Source organism: Pteropus vampyrus, unplaced genomic scaffold (assembly GCF_000151845.1).
Source record: "Pteropus vampyrus isolate Shadow unplaced genomic scaffold, Pvam_2.0 Scaffold326, whole genome shotgun sequence".
NCBI lineage: Eukaryota > Metazoa > Chordata > Mammalia > Chiroptera > Pteropodidae > Pteropus > Pteropus vampyrus.
The window spans coordinates 713,616-713,979 of record NW_011889107.1 but is presented as its reverse complement, the minus strand read 5'-3'; positions in this window follow the sequence as shown (position 1 = coordinate 713,979).

Here is a 364-nt window from a genome sequence, read left to right as displayed (position 1 = left end):
AAAGATACTCAAATAGACTCAGTGTTGACTTCTAAACAATGAAAACCAAACTAGAATAGTATAGCCAACGATAATGTCTTTCAAAAATTAAGGTAAAATACATTTCCAAATAAACAAAAATGGAAAGAATTTGCCACCAGTGAACTCACACTAAAGAAAATTCTGCAGGTTGCATTTCAAACAGAAGGAAAGTGATCCAAGATGAATAATCTGAGATTCAAGAAGAAATAAGAAAATTGACAATCTCTAGTGTTGATGAAGATGTGGAACAACTCCAGTTGGAGTTCTCACACATAGCTAGTGGGATTGTAAAATGATACAACGACTTTAGAAAACAGTTTGTTACTTCACTACAAAATTAAAT